The sequence below is a fragment of the Homalodisca vitripennis genome, chromosome 3, assembly GCF_021130785.1.
Source record: "Homalodisca vitripennis isolate AUS2020 chromosome 3, UT_GWSS_2.1, whole genome shotgun sequence".
Lineage (NCBI taxonomy): Eukaryota > Metazoa > Arthropoda > Insecta > Hemiptera > Cicadellidae > Homalodisca > Homalodisca vitripennis.
In genome coordinates, this window is record NC_060209.1 from 52,437,321 (window position 1) to 52,457,833 (window position 20,513).

Consider the following 20,513-nt stretch of genomic DNA (forward strand, 5'->3'; position numbering starts at 1 on the left):
GGCTTTGCATCCTTGATACGTGCAGGTTAATTTACAATCTAACAGTTTAATTTACTGGACGTGTTGATTTAAAATCAAACATTATTTTTTATATTAATGTGCAATCTTTCAGTGTTTTATAGGTATCAATCTACAAATGTTCTAGATTCTTATATTTAAAACACAATAAATGATTTACATGTTCGAGATGTGATTGAATACGATGGGCAGCAGTCTATTTCAAGTATTTCGAATAATTTAATGTAAATAAATCACTAATATGTCTTTTTATTTCATTGTCTAGAAGTGAAATTAAATATCGTGCATTATTCCATACAACTACATAGCAAGATGTATGTAGTTGTAATCAAACTATGTTTCATAAAAATATTACTTGCATAGATACAAAAGAAATAAAAAATTTTACTTAAATATTACACATTTTTATATATTTTAGTTCTTAAATGATTCTATAGTGGAAAATTATCTATTGTGGTCACTATGGTACCAACCTCAAAGTCCGAAATGTTACCGATACAGCTTCTAAAACTTGGTTAAGGGGTTTGTTAAAACTCTTATGAACTTGTTTGTACACGAGCGAGAGTATTGTACCTGTCAGATATTTCATATAATTTTCTTCTAAATTGTAGCGCATCTTTTCCAATTATCTAGAGTAAATTCATTTATTAGCCAATGAGAAATTTTCAAGTTTCGCTTGAAAGAAAACTGCATATTTACTTACCCATTCTACCTACACTGTACAAGTATACCTGTACAACATAAATATTCACTGACAGTGTAAACCTCCCTGGAGTTCAAAAATATTTAGGAAATTAAAGACTTAAACTGCTTCAGAGTCATAAAAACTAGCATATTATACAATACATTGAAAATATACAACTTTTAAATCTATAATATAAATTATAAATGTTGATTGCTAATGATTATTGTATCAGTTATTAATTAAGGTTTACCAAAATATATTTTATTTTTTTGAAAAAAAGTTAAGTATACTAAATTCAGGTTGTAGAATAGTTATTTGATACAAATATTTGTTTACAGTCCATGTGATTTTAGTTGAAAACCACACAAATTGTATGTTTTCTAGTCTTGCAGTGATTTTACGAATTTTGTTTAAAAATATCGTATTTTTAATCGCTTAATTTTAATAGGTTTTGAACAGTGATATATAAAACCTTAAACATCAAAATTTATACATTATGTAAAAGTATAAACTCTCATTATAGTCGATTAAGGAGCTAAACATTTTATCCAGTTTACAATTTAAAGCTGTTATATTTAAAACAAAGAAATCCTTATAATAACGACGAAAACAAAACACTTCAGAAAATGCTCACAAGTATATCTATATAATCAAAGTAAGAAAGAATTGAGAAGAGTTCCTACATAAGGAATTATAAGGAGGGAATTAAGGATAAGGAAAATTATCTTCTAAATATTAGTGTACTTAAATGTATTTTAAATTCAAATTTAATTTAATTCAAATCACACACCTATTAGTCTTCTTGTATTAGTAAATTCATTATATGACCAAACTGTTTTGGTAAATATATAAATTTAATAACACCTCCATGGATACACATATGAAAATGTGATAGTTTTTAAGATGATAGTATCACTTGTAATTTCATCATTCCTTGGATTTATTTCTGCATGTATTTTACCAAATGACCTAATTTACAGTAGTGCAGTACAAACCATTTGTGAAAAAGTATGAATAGCCATTTGTTAAGATAAAACTGATATGAAGCACAATTGTCACGCTATAAATAAAAAAACACCGATTAATACTATGTACACCAATATCTGGCATCTAATTAATTTATCAATTATTAGTATTCTTTATTTGTACAAAATATTAAGGAATGTTTTGGACTATTATATCACGCTTAAAATATTAGATGTACCACGTGGTTGTTTTCTAGAACCAATAGTAAGATAAAAGTATATCAGATTTAAGGTAAAATAGAAGATGTTCATGTTAATTGTAAAAGGAAATTCCAGAGTACAATTATAGCAGTTAACCTGAATTGGATGTAACCTCACTAAGGGACATTAACTGATTGGAGTTACTGCAAGAAGTGTTTGTGCGGTTTTAGTATTCACTCAATTGTCATATCATTTGTAAATCCTCTTAATATTTCAATACAGAAAAATCCTATCTGTAACTCTACTGGAACCATGTGGTGAGTAGTACCGATATTTATCTCCAACTCCCCTTCAGTTAATGGCAAAATTGTTTAACAATATAATTTTCTGTACAATTTTTTTAAAAAGGGATTAGAAGCCTTAATTAAAAACAGCTCACAAAATTTAAAAAATAGAATTCCTTTGCAATATTCAACATTTATGCATAATATACGCTTTAAAATAAAAGCCTATATGCAGCGCTTTAATTACGCCACTTTGAAGTAAATGCTGCACTCACTAATTAATGGAAAAAATAGATAATTATTTCGATTTTTTAATTGCTTGTTACAATTTTCTCTGACGATATAAAACGTAATTAACTGTTCACTTAATTAAGACCCATGTATATAAAGTACAAATCATAAAATCTGTGACATTTTGAAACAAAGTTACTTAAAAAGACTACATCCCAGGCAACATTTTCTGATGTACAACTCAACGAAAACTTCCTAACAAAATTAATATTTTGAGATAACCCAGCCTTATTTTGGAGATCCATATTCACTCAGCTGATGTTAAAGTAAACAGGCATTCTCTACTCTCAGGCTTACACATTAAATGAAAGAAGTGAAGCTTTAATCATGATTGCTAAAGTTTAATCAATCACAGAACAGTCTAAAGTCATCACTATGTCGTTTTTATTGCGTATTTTCTCAAATCCTATCTATGTTATCAGGCGGTTCTTATGTATAGATACAATTCTCAACATGAAATTTACGATAGAATTTTAAAAATATTTACTTTGCCATATTGGACGTAATGGCAACGAGAAAATGAGATTGAGTACTTACCATTCATTTACAGGAAACCGATACAACAATATACATTACAACTTGACCTTAGCATCATCCAGCCCAAAAGTTAGAAATAATAAATTAATTGATCTTTCTATATAAATCGGTAGGTACAACCGGTCCACCGAGAAGAGTACAACACAAGAGAATGTAGGTGGAATACAAGCAATAAAACTAGACAATCTGCAATCTGACCCTAATGAAAATAAATAACATCTAAAACTGGCCTCTGATTTTTAAATACAAAGAATGACTAGTAAAACAAACACAGAGTTAGGTCCATGGAGTTTCTTAAAACCTTATATTCACCCAAAGAATGACCATTTACACGAAAAGTGTGAAAACATATTTGAATTTCTACTGCTAATCGTATTATGACGAATAACACTTTACACACTACACAACTTTCTCATATCAAAGACACGGAAACAGTATTACGTATCATTATCAAGTCGATAGTATGTGTAAATTAATTAATTAAATTATAACCCTAGTTATAAATTGCAATATACTGGTGTCAAAACTTAATGAAAGCGCTTGTAGCAATCAAGCCACTTCATAGCTCCGACGTAAGGATGAATTCATCTTTTGCGTTTACAAACTAATCCAATTCACACATAATTGAAATGTGATTGCCCTAATTGATCTTATTCGATAATGGTCAAGGATTGGGGTAAAATACAACTCATGTTTTATAGTAGTGTGTGCCAAATATCGCTAAATTTGTTATCTACACTTAAAATTGTGACGTTAAATTAATTTAAATACATAATTATCTGGATTTTAAACTTTAAAGAAAAACCATTTTATATATGAATGTATTTGAGAATAATAGGCTAAATCAATGTTTCCCAAAGTATGCGCCGCTGGGCCGTCGGGTGCCGCGTAAAGCTGGCAGGGGCGCCGTGGTTGAGCGACAGTGAGTAAGAACATATTATCATAATTGAGTAAATAAAATAAAATTTTTATATAGTTTTTACTGCCTTCAAGCTAGCCTAGATTTATATTATCACACCGAATAATATACCTATTATTAATATAACTAGAGTTCCGTAAATTACTTAAAAATTATTTTACATTAAAAACAGTTATGATACTTTATTGCTACGCTTCATTGACTCTATTGAGATTAGTTGAGGAGGTTGGGCGCCGCGGAAAGTAGTACAGACCTAAAGGAAGCCTTGAGTCCAAAAATTTTGGGAAACACTGCTGCCTAAATAGGAAATGATGAAAATAAAACTTGGAAACTATTTGTTACAAGGAATGGCCATTATTTATTGCGTTTAACTAGATGCCTTTTTAATAATGGCCAGTAGCCCTACACCAAATGGGCCGCGCAGATTTGCTGTGGGATTACGTCAAATCCTGTGCTTTAAAACAAAGCCCTCTTGCAGACGGTTCTCATCTAATTAATTACGACATATTTACTATGAAAATGATAAAAATTATACGATAGGGATTTAGGTATTGCAGGCAAGTTTTGAGATAGTAACATTTTAAAATAAACTTTGATACATAGAAATTGTAAATAAATTTTTAATGAATTAAGAAAAAGATATAAAAATTACTCTCTGAGCAGTTATTATGTACTATCTGACTTTTGATGTAAAAAATACTACAAGATTACAACAACTAAAACAGTGTATTTTATTAATACTTCTCCAAGTAATAATATGTTCACTAACAGGGTTTAAATAGATGGAATTTTGTGAATTCATCCTTATAAGTCAAAACGTCTAAAGTTGATATTGGGTACATCTATAAAAACTATTAGAACAATTTTCTTGAAGTATCGTACTTCAATGCTGGTTGGGTACATTATAGTCCATAAAAGTGTTAAAAGTAGTTATACAACTGGAAATCACAGTTATAGGCTTGTGAAACAGAAATATTACTCAGGTCTTACTTTAGGGTTATACTAGATTAACTTTAGTTATATTTTAATATAATTTATGTTATTTTGGGGTTTTCAAAGTGACCGTGTAAGGGTTTATAAAAAAACCATTTATAGAGACGAATAAAAAAGAATAGCTGTTGTGTGTATGAGATTGAGTTTTCATTATATTATATATATTTTCCTGCATCAAAACGCAATGAACACATAACGTAGAACAAAGGTGGGAAGGGTTGATTTAATAAGAAAATTAAGTTCCGCTTCAGTTCGCCTTCCACTTGGTGCAGCGTCGGAAGTCAGATTTGACTCTTGGAATATGGAATCGAAATCCATCTGAAGAGATCCAAAACAGTCGGCGACGAAGAAGCTTCAGACTTCTAGGAGTAAAATCTCTCAGACGTTAGACTTCAGACCCTACACTAAGTGGAAGGTGAACTGAAGCTGAGCTTAACATTCTTAAAATGGAACAATAATGATTTAAATCACATTATATGTATCCATATATAAATGATAATAGTTGCCATATATTCATTTCGTAGGAATGATTTACTACTTTTATTTCAAATGTCTTTTTGAGTAAAAAATTCAATTGAAGCTAAATTAACTATTGTAAAATAAAATGTTTTACCATCTATGAGATTTACAAATATAATCACATTTATATCTATCTGTTTTATTACATTTACAGGAAATGTACATCTAATTGCAAAGCACTAGTTTAGAGACTAATAATTTAAAAGAAGAATCATTTCAAACGTAATTCAAATGATCATTTCAATTTCGACAATGTGGTACATAATACTGAGGATACGCCTGGCCGGTCAAGATAGGGAGAGAGAAGTCAAGCTACAAAACACGGCTGATAGAATCTCATTATCCTCTCACATGACTGGCTTCGTTCATGGTTAGTTGACTTTATTTTGCTGAACTGTACATTTCCGATTCTCTATATTATGGACTTCTTGCTAAATATTTGTAAATATATACGTATATTTTCAACTTAGTTGCATTGAATGAAAACGCTAACTTTAATCAAATATTGTATAATCGTTAATATTGTAGTTACTATAATATCGTTCTTTTGCTAAAGAATAATACAGTGCATATTATTTTTGTAATGTTCAAAAAACTTACAAAAAATTTAGATAGCTACTGATGCGTATTTTTTGTATTTTATATGGATAAAATATATATATATATTTGGATACAAATAAATGGATAACATAAGTTTATTTACTGACTTCGTAGGAAGATAATGAAGACAAAGCAGAGTATCAATGTTACCTTTAATGGTTATGTCACTTTTATGTTAACTTTTACGGTTTAAGTACATCGGAAGTCACCTTAATCGCTTCTTGTTTATATACAATGTGGTTTATGTATAAAGAGTACTGTATTATTTTACGATTTAATTTCTACAATTTGTAATTAATTGTACAAACAAGTATAAAGAGACCACATTAACTCCTCTGTCAGTGATAAAGAAATCTCAGTAAGTATCAATAAACCAAATGGTATGTAATTTTGCATAGACAATCATGGAATATCAGAATTGCGTACTGCATTGTTTACCTCTTGCTTTAAGAGTGGAATATCTACTTTTTATTTAATAATGTTAAACGCAGCTTCACAACACAGGTCTTACGCGGACCGGTAGACACACTTCTAGAAGAGGTTGTTTCAAAATTTAAAATTCGTTCTAGTACAGTCTTTAATAGTGCTTTTCAGAAAATGACATATGCTTTTTATTCACTTATTAAAAATAAGAAAACATATTCTAATTTTCAATTTAGATCCTATTTCAAATTAAAATTAATTATAAACTACTTTTTTCAAAAACAATGTTTTAATAATCACAAAATAAATATTTTTTGACAGTCACAGTCTTAAAAGCCTTTTAAAATATTTATAGTTTTGATTACATTTGTAATAGGTTTTTACTACTAATCGAGGTTTCATCAAACAACTTTCTACGATGTGTAGTAAGAAGGGATACACGTGATTCTCTTGGATGATTTTCAAAGCTGGCCAAATATTGAATCAGTCTCAAAAGTATAACATTGAGATCAGTAACTAGGTTTCATCGTAAACCAACATCATAAAGGACGGATTAGTCCAGGAACCAAGAGCCACTCTGCATTTTATGAGTAGACAACTTTACTTTTCTTGTCATCGACAAAACAATATCCCATAAGAAAGAAATTGTTCGTGAGCCACGCTAGTTTTGGTAAAGGTTGAAATATGATGGTAGCAAAAGAATTAAAATTATCAAACAATGAAGTTTCTCTCAGATCATATTTTCTTAGCTTGAAGCCTTAAAATCAACCATCAGACATATGAATAAAATTATAATCAGTGTCAGCTATTTATATACATACCCTTAAAACAGCAAAACTTAATCTGTTTATCTAGTAGTAAAAGTTAAGAGTACGTCAAAACTCGTGTTGTGGAATCTGAGCGTAACAGGCTTTGCTGAGGTTCCATGCAAAATCAATCTGTAGCTCATTTCATTAGGCAAAATTTAGAATATTTGCTGACGCTCAGCCAAATACCATTGTAGTACATGAACGTTGAACAATAAGTTCCTTATAGAGAAATGAAGCTCCATGTAAACAACCAGGCAAGAAGACAGAAAATATATTTGCACAGACTTAAGGCGTACAGAACAAATATTCCATCTGTTTACCATGGATTGTTTTTTTATTGAGTTTGTTTTGCTATGCTGTGCTAAATGTGAAAAAAGTCAAATAACCATTTTTTTCATTTAGTAACTTTTAAACATGAAATATTAAGCAATTTTAATTATTATTGTCTTATATTTTAGTTGTTGCTGAATAAAACATTATCTATAATGTTACATTTTGTAAGTTTGTATGTACTTATTATTTACTCATATAGCTTGCAATACTCATACAACCTTGTTGCACTTGTCCTATGGATATACATGCACCTTCATCAAACAATTTCTTGACTACATATAAATTAAGTTACATGCAAAATTTAGTCTATATTGAAATTTTTCTCGAGATACCCTAGTTATAGTTAGGCTACGTTAAAGCTCAGGCATACCAATCATCAAACTTGACGATGCCTATGTAGAAATGACGTTGACATGCACATTTTAGAGTCCATAGCTCCATTCGTTTGAGATATCCAGGACCTTAGCAATAGGTAAGCAAAATATACAAAATTTCAAATATAGTTCAATTTGTTTCAAGTTGTTACCCTGACTTACACGTTAACCCTATGCTAAATCCTATGGAGCAATAAGCACCATCATTGAACTCGATTATCTTTATATAGATATGAAATTTAACTCAAAATTTCAGGTTTACAGGTAAGTTAGTTTTTGATATACTGTGCAGACAGACAGACAGTTAGACATACAAACAGTCAAATATAAATGAACTTTTTTCCAGTTCCTCATGTAATAGGGCTCAGTAAACAAATACACTTACTAGTGTAACCACATTACTTCTAAATGAAAAGGCCATCTGATGGTTTAATCATTTACATTGACAGTTTTCTCAAGCAGCTCTCCTCCTGAAGCTGTCAAGGCAATTATTTTTTTTCGCGCTCCCTCTTGTGGAAATTATCTTAACTTTAATTAAATGTTCCCTAAGGATTTGTTTCATAGCTATTCCCGTCTTTTATCTTAATAGGTTCTGGAAATTGGAAAAGATTGTCCACTATTAGCCTCTTGTTGAAAACATATTTAATATAAAAGCAATATCCGCGCAGAATATATTTCAAAGAGAGCGTAAAACAACCCGTTTTATTATAGTAGACTAACAAAGGCTTCTTGCTTCATTGTGCTATTTCTTTTTCATGAGTTTTTGTGCGAATAAATAATTATGAAGTTATTGCTAAATAAAGACTCTTTAGAGAGAAATACAGAGGAAAGATGAGACGTAGATAAGAAGCGAAGACGTTAGGATTTTATAAAATAAAACAAAAACATGAAAGTAAGCTGCACGAAAGAATTTTATTACATGTTGTATATACTCTTGCAATATATCGTAGACCAACAGTATTCCTTGATATAGGATAAGACTGAACGATTTCAGTAATGTATATGTTACACTCAAACACGAATTCGGACAATGTCCGAAATTTTTACTCACTCCGCGATGTGGACAAACGTGAATTACCCACGTCGCGTATTGAGCATTTTTTTTCGGACATTGGCCGGAAAGCGAAATACCCAGAACGCGTTGTGGGTAAGCGAAAAGTACTCAAGAGACGAAATAAACACGTTCATCGGAGATTGAGCAAAACCATAATACCCCATAACCCGACGTGGGTAAATCTAATTTGCCCACGTCGGGTTGTGGGTATTTGTAATTTGCGCAAAACGCCCGAAAAGCCTCCAAACACATCATACCATACCCTCACTAATTCCATTATAACAAGTAAAATAAAATCAAATTTTCCTTGAAATTCCATTTATTTCAATCAAAACAAAAAACTAAACAGTAAAATACAAGTATCTTATGTATTGAAAATAGAAAAAAAAGTTATTTTTTCACACATGTACCACTTTCAATGTTTATTAAAGTTCTTTTCAGAAAGTATTCACTTTACTTGTTAGCACAAGAAGTGCTACCGTGACATTTAGAATTGCATTTTAAATTTGATTTTACACATTTGCAAGATCTGCCCGAACACTTCTTCTTGCATCCAACATCTGATGAAACCTTGTTTGGACCCGGATGACTTCATTGCTTCTTTACGGACATTGAGCTGTTCATCAGGTACATCGATGTTATTATAATTTATTAGGAGCTACCTGGAAACTGGTTTCTGGAAAACTGTTTGTCAAGAAACTCCATGCTTTTGTACCAAGGGTATAGGAATCATCGTTTCTTATTTATTACAACAGCCATTACATTTCTTGGAGCTAGTCGGCGCCCGGTCGACATCAGGAATGTTTACCAAAACGTTATCGCCGCACTGAGACTGGAGTTAATTTTCTTTCAGTACGCTTTAACATTTTGGCTGCCTGACTTTTTTCAATGCGCAGTTACACAGTTTTTCTCGTATTGTGTCTATGGCAGATTTTTCTTGAGCAAAGAGTGCACAAAGGTAAGCCTAGGTCTTCGTTATTTAAAACTTCATAATGTATGTGCTGACCACATTCAAAACAGCTGTTCTGCTTTGTCACAATCTATTGCTTTGTCACAATCTATTGCTTTGTCACAATCTATATTACAGAGTGTTAAGTTATCGCCTGGACATTAGTTTCTTTTTCTACGTGTTCATTGTTTTCTACAGTCCTTGTCAAAAATCTCCGAAGCATCTTCATCCACAGGCATTTTATTTCTTCGTTGTCTTCTTCATTAAAACTTTTTTCAAGCTTAGAGAACTCTCCTTCTAGTTCTTCCTCAGTAGTTATTTTTTTTACGACGTCGGCTGTCAAAGGGGAATCTAATAATCCATTTTTCTGTGGTGAACCAAAACATTGCCTCATAAGGGGTTCTCTTGATCCCACTGTGGTAACTGTTGTTCTTAGTATTCTGAATGATCCTGAGACCATTTGCCCATCCTGAGGTGTTGTTATCAGTTCATCCAAGCCACAAGACTATCTCGAACGTCTTGATTGGCCCGTTCGACAGACCCTTGACTCTGCGAGTGTCTTGGTTTTCCATGTACTAGTTTTATGGCACTCCATTTACTGGCTAGGTTCTCGATAACCTGAAAACCGTACCATTACCATTACAAAAATACTAAATTCTAGGGTGGAATCTTTTCACTACAGTAATTTGTTTTTTACCACTTACCCGGTTACAAAATTCCCGTCCATTATCACTGTGAAGTATGTATGGAGCCCCAAATAAGCAAAATATATCCAAAAGGGATGTCGGATACTTCATCAGCAGTTTTAGATTTTCAAGGGACGTGTAGAACAACAAACTTGGTGAGATGATCTTGATAATTAAGGATAAACTTGTATTCGCCGTCAGGCTCTGATTGCATATCAATTAGATCCACCTAAAATACAATAAAAATACATAAATCGACTCAACCATAAAATGTTATGTCAACTATTACCATATACCTCATTATAACAACTGCCAGTGCGTAATACGCTTAGGTATTTGTCAGCAAAGGAGAAACTGTCTTATTTAGAGAAATGCTATGATATCTTACATGGCAGCGTGAATTTTAATGCTGTCATAATTGATGGATGGTGTTTAACAAACCAGCCCTTTACTTTTTGACTTTTTTTTAAGTGCGCAAGGTTCGCAAAGATCCAAAATATATTTTAATTACCTCCCTGGTAATGTTACAAAATTTCTTTTTTAGCTCGGCTTCCATAGCTTTTTCTTTTTTATGACCAACTCGTAAGTGAGCTGAATGAATTGTGTCATACATTTGATCAATGCGACAGAAAATATTTTATATCTGTCATTTCTTCAGTTGTTTTTTCAATCAACATTTCTTTATCGCCAATGTTTATGACATCAAACCGATTGATTCGGCGATAATCTTTTAGACATCAAGGACTGACCATTTTTCTCCTCTTCTGTTTTGCCTCCTTTACTTCGCTGATAATTTCTTCATAGCGTGGCTCCTCCTCGATAATAAAAATTTCGACTTGTGAGACCATTCTTCTTGGACATCAGATCTTCCAATTTACTGTGAAATGATTCCTTCATTTCAAACAAAATCACAAAACACAACAGCACTTTAAAATAAGTCAACACACGCCACTTTACGCACAGAACAAAGAAAAACTGCTTGTGTATAACGACAGTGCACTAATGTCAATGAAAATAGGACAGTAGGGCCTATTTGTTGCTAACAGTGACGATAGTGGGGGGGGGGGGGGCGCATGTCTCGACCTGCACGTCTGGACTGTGGGAAACGGATTTCGGCGTTTGCGCAAATTACAAATACCACAACCCGACGTGGGCAAATTAGATTACCCACGTCGGGTTATCTGGGTATTATGGTTTTGCTCAATCTCCGATGAACGTGTTTATTTCGTCTCTTGAGTACTTTCGCTTACCCACAACGCGTTCTGGGTATTTCGCTTCGGCCAATGTCCGAAAAAAATGCTCAATCCGCGGACGTGGGTAATTCACGTTGTCCACATCGCGGAGTGAGTAAAAATTTCGGACATTGTCCGAATTCGGTGTTTGAGTGTAACATATACACAAATTTACTGAATCTATAATCAACAGAAAGCGCGAAACAATCAAACACATTTAGAACTATGGTTAATATAATGTTTGATTATTTAAATAAATGAGAATAATACCTACTTTTCATTGTTACAGATTTTAAGACACTTTTGGGAGACAACATGTACTCGTATTTCTTTCGATAAAACCCCTAAAAGGTAGGTTTTTCACTCAACTAGAAAGTTATATTAAATCAAACAAAGCTGTGACCTTAACATTGTTAAACATACGTAATATTACAACAATAAACATACAAATAAACACTTTCCTAAAATAGATTAGATTTTTTTGAAAATTATTAATACGTTATTTTAAGCACATAGCCTTTACTTTGTAGTAGTAGTATTTAAAAACATATGCTCTTTATCATAAAATTACTGACATTGTTATAAAAAGATGCAACCATTTGGAAATTGTGAAAATAAAACTACAAACATGCAAAAATACCAGTATTTTTAAGTACAAAAATACTTTTGAAGTCGTATGTATTGGCATTGTTTTTATTCATTCTTTTTATATAGCGCAGTATATTTACTCTGCACACTTACTACCCTCGTCTAAAAACCTGCAGAGAACAAGGCCAAAGTTACTATGACAACCCCGTAGTATCATGGAATAATCTACAATTAAGACACGTGATTTTAACAAGTTTTTCAACCGTCTCCGTGATCATTGTCATCATTGCAAAGTCTACAAATGTCGTAGTATAAAACGTGTAAAAATATCTTTTAGATTGATTACTAACAGAACCTGTTTATTTGTTTGTTATTCTCTCAAAGTTGGCTTGTAGGTAGTGAACGATCAAGAAATAGTCAGGTATTTTAGCCTGTAGATACTGGTTATGTCATTTGAATAGACGTTGGAATCAAATCTCATTTATTAATTTAGTATCTGGAGTGTAAGAGTATCTGAAAGAGACTAGGTTCCTAACGGCATTGCATGAGTACAATTCTAATTTAAGCTTAAACTAGAAACATAATTATTTTGCTTATTCATATAGTATGTTATAATGAAGACAAATCACGTAATTTTCGGTAACATGAATAAACTTTTATTAGACAAACATACATAACAAAACAAAACGTCTTTAATATTTAACTACATCCTGTGATACATCCCAATATTCAAAATAATAAGTAGCCAAACAAATTTAAACCAGATTGTAATTATATTGTATTGGATTTTAATTGGATTATATACTTTATATATATATATATATATTTTCATGATTGTATAAGTCTTACATTCAGTATAACAGATTTGTAGGCACTATCTTTTATTTGGCTCAATTGAGAGCTAGACGACGCTTAAAATATATTATATCTATAAGCTTCTACAGCGTGCAAACTTCTTTGTTCTTCCTGATTTCACAGCTGAAGATTTTGCGTCTGGAACATTAAATGTAATATTATATTTTTAAGACGCTATGTCCTTTGAAAATCTTGAATTTCAGGGCCTGCTTTATTAATGCAATTTAAAATCTCTAAGTTGTGTTTCCACCCTTCCATTATTATTATTTTCTGAGATATATATATATATATATATATATATATATACTATAGCGTAATTATAATATGGATAATACGAATGATTTAATATAGGAATCAATTGATGGATACTTATGGTAATCCAACAAATTTTGTATTACTTTAAATACATATAACACACGAGTAGCCTACTCCTCTGACAGGTTAGACACTTTAATTACTATGCATTCAATATACAGGGTGGAAAAAAAGTATGGAAACGCTTTCACTAATTTTGTATGGCTTCACTTATACAAATTAAATTTTGTACATCACCACTTGTGTTGAGAACCTAGTTTTTGAGACCAGTGGGGACATTTTATCTTTTCAGGGGGACGGCCCGTGAGGAGTCGGACGAAAATCTTAAATGTAAGCATAGGCCGAGTTTGGTATCAAATTAAAGGTCTATTAAAGAGAAACTCATTACAGCAAACCGCACTTAAAAAGGTTGACCCTATTAAGAGTACGGGCCGTATGAATTTCATGACAAAGAAATTTAGTAATTTAGTCTTGTGAAGTAACTAATTTACTTTCAGTAGTATGTTTTTATGTCGGTTATGTAAAATTTGAAAAACAATTTCCGACAAAAAATTATTTTTTTTACCTCTACATTTGTTGGATAACAGTAAATAGGGGTTTTCCTGTCTTGTTTTCAAGAAACTGAGAGTATTCAATAATACCACCGTAACTCCTTATCAACATGAGGTCAAGGTCCAGTCGCTCCAGCCCTTTGATCTCAGGTAAACATAAACCTGGTTTAGGCAATACAAACAGTACTGTCACTGCAAAACTCCACAGTTTTGTATTTTTAATATCAGCTTGGTTTTTAGTTACGTTATAATTTCGTCCACGTAAGATAAAGTTGAAGTCTTAGAAGGTACTGCGATAGTTATAATTTTTTTTACTTAAGTGTTTACATTTTATTCTACTAGTTTTTAAAGCAGTGTCACTTAGTGAGTTTGAGAGAATCACGCTGCTTATGATGCGTGGGTATGGATATCTAGTTCGTCCCTATGAAGAAACAGCGCATTTGTTCAATGACACTTTTTCTTGATAGACCCCAGTTAGTAAGTCAACAGTGTTTAAGACAGTAAAAAGATTTGAAGAAACTAGAACAGTCAAAGATCGCGAAAGAAGTGGCAGGCCTAAATCGGCAACAAATGAACAAAAATCTTTGGATGTACTCCAAACATTTGTTTGAAAATCCCAGCACCTCGGCCAGAGTGGCTGCAGAAGATCTTGATATGAGCCATACCTCAGTGTTGAATGTTTTACACAAAAACAAGTATCACCCTTTTAAAGTAACCCTAACCCAAGAAACTTGCAGAGGATGATTTTGATCGAAGGACTGAATTTTGCGAAATAATGATGAGAAAGTGTGACGAAATTCAAAAATTTTTTAAGTTCGATATTGTTTTCAGATGAAGCTACATTCTTTGTTAAATGGGCACGTTAATAGGCATAATTGCCGTTACTGGGCCGACCATAATCCACACTGGATGATAGAAGGCCACACACAAAGGCCTCAGAAAGTGAATATGTGGGCTGGAATAATAAACAATAACATTGTAGGACCGTTTGTGATAGATGGAAATCTAACAGGCGAAATTTATTTCAATATGTTGACAAATAACATTTTGCCAGCAGTGCGTGCTCTTCTTGGGGCAAATTTTAGGAAATCTAACAGGCGAAATTTATTTCAATATGTTGACAAATAACATTTTGCCAGCAGTGCGTGCTCTTCTTGGGGCAAATTTTAATGCAGTATGGTTTCAGCAAGATGGAGCACCGCCCCATTTACTATTTGCGGGTGCGCAATCTGTTAGATGAAGTGTTTCCTAACCGTTGGATGGTCGCAGGGGTACCGCTGAGTGACCGGCTAGGTCACCGGATCTTAATCCACTAGATTTCTTTTTGTCGGGCTTCTTAAAAGATAATGTGTATAAAACTAAACCAGCCAACATTGAGGAGCTGACAAATCGTTTATTAGAAAAAGCAAGAAGAATTACACCCGAGATGCTTCAAAATGTGACTGCAGTAGGTTTTTATAATAGACTAGCTCATTGCCAACAAGTGTTCGGAGAGAAGTTTGAGCACCTCATTTAAAAGGTATGGTTATTTTTTGTAATACATAGATAATTTTTAATTTAATTCTTTTGGATAATTGTGTTCCATAAAGTGTCATTTTCAGTCTGAACAGTTTACTTGAGACTGTGAAATTGCGGAGAAATAATAATTAATCAAACGTTACTTATGAAATTCAAACGGCCCGTACTCTGGATAGGGTCAACCTTTTTAAGTGCTGTTTGCGGTAATGAGTTTCTCTTTACTAGACCTTTAATTTGATACCAAACTCGGCCTATGCTTACATTTTAGATTTTCGTCCGACTCCTCACGGGCCGTCCCCCTGAAAAGATAAAATGTCCCCATTGGTCTCAAAACTAGGTTCTTAATACAAGTTGTGATGTACAAAAATTTAATTTGTATAAGTGAAGCCATACAAAAATTAGTGAAAGCGTTTCCATACTTTTTTCCACCCTGTATGTGTTACTCCTGAACGTGATGAAAACCTCTATTTGAAGCCTAGATATACATGAAATATGTTTTCAAATTGATTTAAATGTGTTAAAGGTTTTGTATTGTTTCTATTTAATACAAGTTAGAATATACTAACTCTTCTTGTTTTGCTAACTTACATACAGAACTAATCAACACTAGCGCAGCGCAGCGCTCAAGGGATACAATTAGTTACCGCAAAGCCAAAACTTTGGATCACAAAGCCAACAGGATTAATCTATTGGGTTATTTCGACAATTAATATAAAATTATTTTGGGTTAAGGCCATCCCGACCACCCTGTATGAAAATTAAATATAATTTGCTCCCATAACCAATAATTAAATAAATAAATATAACACGCAGTTTTATTCTATGTAACAGTAAAACAGGTTCGCTTTAAGAAGCAATACAATACTAACCTGGTTATTTTCTTACAATAACGGTAATTTTACGTTTTCATTGGTCTGATTAATTCACTTTTTTCGGTTTTGTGTTAGAAAACGTGTCTAAAGGTCACCTGACCTGTAAATGTTATACATTACATTACAGGATTTTTTTTATCTGCAGTTGAACCGAAATTTTGTTATACGTTTAAAATATTGAATTGACATTTAGTACTAACGTTTTTATGAGAATATAATTAAATTTACCAATAATTTGTAGCAGTAGCAAGTTTATAATAATGCAGAACTACTAAACACATTACTATTTACTAGTTCAAGGCTATTTCTTCATAAAAATATAAATAAGACAGTATGTTATTTAACAATACTTTTATATTGATATCCGAAAACAAACAATAAGATCTATAGTAATCAAGTTCATTTGAGAATTATTCCTTATCTTGTGGCATGTAACATAAATAAAACTTGTTTTATAATAATTTATATTTTTTCAATATATTCGGATATTTTAACAGCCTTAAGTAGTAAATACTAACTTATATCAGAAAACAAGTTATTTTAACACATGTATAATAATTTAAAATTGAAACTTTTATAGCAGTAATTTAGGGAAATAACTAATCAGATGTATTATAGGCTATGACACTAAATTATGATTGCATCTTTCAAAAATTGTAAATGACTCTAAACTTGAAAGTTCGTTTATGAAATTGACTTAAAATTGAGTAAAATTTCTATAGCACTTAATTCTTCTTGTGGGTATTATATGTAAATTTGGGCATAAATATAAACAACTACCCATTGAAAAGTTCGATTGAATACAACAAGTTAACGATTGTATTCAAGGAAATATAAACACAGCCTTCTTAGGACTTTTAATCGCAGGCTGGTGTTGGAGTTAGGAGCTCATGTTCTGTTTAAAGTTAGATGACAGTTTTACACGAGGCAGGTAATACGAGAGTTTATATGGTATGTTCAATTCAATGTACAGTATTGTCTAAATTTCCACTGTATATTCAAAATCTGACGGGTTTATTTCAATAAATTAAGCCCTGTTATGAGATAATCTGGATTTATATTGTTATAACTGCTTGTAAAACCTACAGTATGCCTTTCTCACGCTACTTGTACTACTGTCGTAAAAACAAATTTAAAAATACAGATTGGAAATTGACTAGTTCCATTATAACTTTATATAATATTTATTTATGTGTTCAAGCTTACAAAAAATATCAATTTACTAAAGCACTAATAAAAAATTATATGCCTAATAAATACTAATTTAGAAAGGAATTACAAATGGAATATTTAATATTATTAAAATAAATTCTAATACACACTCATACAAAATGCATACATACCGTTAAATATTGTATTGTAAACTAATTTTGAGTGTTTATAGAGAACCTATATTATCACAAGAAAGAAGCTATGTAACATTGAACATATTCATTATACGCTTTCATAAAAAATGTTTAACAAAGAGAGAATACGTAATACATGAGTGACATCTGACGCTGGCCTTATTGAATTTTCCGTTTAAATGACGCTATTCTTTCACAAATTAAATATGACAGGCGTGTGGTATTTTCAGTCACATATAAAATAACCAACCGACGACTCTGTTTAACAAATAAACCTTTTATATTGAAAAGTTAATACCTTGATAAATATGGAGTTACCCGCTATAACGTCCAATATCCGGTGTTAAATATATTTTTGAATATTTAGATATAAATTAAACTGTATTTTACATTTAATATCTCTTTTGTCAGGAAATAAACTGCTACGGAAATGTTCACGAAATTAACTAAATGCTACTTGTGATGTACAGGGTGCATATTAGGCCATGATACGCCGTAATATATGACAAACGGATTAAGATATGGATTCACAACCTTCTTCGTAGTTATTAAAATACGTTTATGGATTTTTTTATGATAAAAAATGTTCTCCCTTTTTAAAGTACCAAACAAAACCAATTGACATCTACAACTTACACACAAAAATTCTAGAAAAGGCTCAATTCATTTCTCGAAAGCCAATTTCTAAAGCCTTCTCAGCTTTTTACACACGGCTAGCCCATTGCGAAACTGCTGAAGGTCAACAATTTGAGCACTTATTACATTGAAGCAGGTAATAGGTGCACAGCTCATCCCTTTACGTAGTAGCTAATATTTTGTGCACAGTTTTGGTAAGAGGTGTCTTAAGAATTTTTTCTAGGTCCCAATACAATGTAAGGGGTTATTTACCCATAAATGTAGCTAGGAACGTCGTAGAGATGTTTTATTCATGTTACTGTGTTGCTACTAAATAGTCCATTAAAATTATATGTCACAAGATAGGGGTTGCTATTTGAAAATTTAAAATTATCGTCCTTTATAATCATGTAACTATATCATAATTTTAAAAAGGTATAAAATTGTTTATCATTCAAGAAATCCAAAAAAGTACTTTAATAAGAATGGTGAAGATTGTATAATGATATCTCAATTTATTTATAATACATCCAGGCGTATAAGGTTTTAATTATGTATAATTTCCAGCTGTGTACTGACATTTTTCTCATTATACAATAATCTAATATATTTAATGCAATATACCATAAACAGGCCTTACCATAGGTTTTACCATAAAGGGCGTAATTGGTTAACTCCATAGGAAAAAAAGGTTTATTAACAAAAAGACGGAAAATTTACAATATTAAGAGATATTTTATGATATAAAAATAAAGATTATTTGAAGGAAACAGTTTCTATATTTTTGTTGTTTAATATTCGTTCAAAAATTAAAAAAATGATAAATATGGATATCAGAACAACATTCAAATTGAGTAGAATATATAAAAAGCTACTCTTACAATAGTTAGTTTAAAAAATATAATTAGCCATAGGATAAACTAGCACGAATACGTTGATTATTTTGATCTTGTGCAGAGATGTTAGATTTGCAAAATAGTCTCTTGAGTTTCAAGGCATTTTCCCGTTCGTTTAAAAAGGATTTTTGAAATTTAAATTATAAACTATATCACGCGTTATAGTTTATAATTACTAAATGTTTTTCTTTCTTGTTATTTGTGCTACCAACATTTTGTGGGTAAACGATGGTACGTTGTACACACAAGTTCTGAGACCATAAAATATTCTTTCTAATTTACGTTCTATCCAACATCCATTATCAGTTTTATTTGACATATTTCCAGTGGTAGAAGCTGCACTATTATCATTCCTGCATTCAGAAATGTGATAATTCATAGTATTCAGAAATTATCACATTATTATTAATTATAATCACACAAATAATAATTTTACCCCTGTTAGAATGGTCATGGTCGTCAAATCGTTGTAAGATTTCACAAAACGAAAGATAATAAAATAGCAGAATGCATACTATGCTTTTTTACTTTTACTGTTTATTTATGTTGATAGGAATGTTTGTAAAATAAAAAGAATAAATATTTACTAACATTAATATTTTATATGAATTTCGATACTATTTACGTTATTAGCCATTAACAATGTTATTTACTTCGTTTATTTTCATTCGATTTTAACAAAGTAGTTGTTAAATTAGTTATCTGTTGACTCTTCTTATATCTTTTATATGATTAAGTTTTAATGTTTTGTTACAAATAGTGAAGCTTAACAAATGCCATCATTTTCAAAACAATAACAATTATTTTTAATACCTTCCTTGGGCAGGTTTTAATTTGTATTTAAGACATGGTAACGTAAATTATGATATAAATATGATATATATGATATATATTAATAGTAACCTTAACTTTTTATGAACTGCGTGTATTTAATAAACTCAAAAACACACAGGTAATAAAGAGTTAGATTATTATCTTTATTTTGTGGTAAAATAAATATTTAATTCAGTATATTTAAATAAACAACACATACTACATAGTATAAAGAATAGAGTAATAGTTGTGGATATTACTCGTAGTGATAA